The sequence below is a fragment of the Melanerpes formicivorus genome, unplaced genomic scaffold (genome assembly GCF_026170545.1).
Source record: "Melanerpes formicivorus ecotype bairdi unplaced genomic scaffold, bMelFor1.0.p_v2 SCAF_530, whole genome shotgun sequence".
Taxonomy (NCBI): Eukaryota; Metazoa; Chordata; class Aves; order Piciformes; family Picidae; genus Melanerpes; species Melanerpes formicivorus.
The window spans coordinates 52,501-53,139 of record NW_027142882.1 but is presented as its reverse complement, the minus strand read 5'-3'; positions in this window follow the sequence as shown (position 1 = coordinate 53,139).

Sequence of the window (639 nt, the reverse complement as noted above, 5' to 3'; positions counted from 1 at the left end):
CCGAGGGCGGTGGCGGGTGCGCGTGGCTGTGTCTGTCCCAGAAGAGCGAGGCCGTGGGGCCTCCGCTGGCTTCCTTTCCTTCTGTCCTTGTTGATCGATGAGGCCTTTCGGGTCGCGTCGGAAAGGGCCCCCGGCCGGCAGGGCAAGGGCGGTCTTCCTTTCCACTTCGCTTCCCGTCGCGTGTGAGGTGTCGTCCTCGTTCCCCCAGCCCCGAGCGGCTCGAGCGGGGGGGGAGCCGTGGCCTTAGCGGCCCGGCGCGTGCCTTGCCGCATCCTCCCCTTTCCACCTCCCCCCCGGCGCTGGGGCAGGGTTCGGGGGACCGGTCTACCGCAACCGGCTTTGTGACTGCTGCGTGGCCCCGTGAGTTTTCAGGTGTCCTAAAACGCGTGAGGCGCCGGTGTCGTCCTCGGTTCCGGGTACCCGCGGGTGCCGGCCGCGAGCAGCTGCGTGTGGCGGGGGTTGGCCGAGCCGAGAGCGAGGCTGGCGGCGTCGCGAAAGTTAAAAGGGGCTAAAAGCGGCGCCGCGCGTGAGGCCTCACCTGCCCGGGTGGGGTCCCCGAGGGTTCCTCCCTAAATGAAACCTCTAGCCTGAGAAGGGCGGCTTTGTGGCCCGTACCCCCGCCCGCTGCCGAGCGAGCCG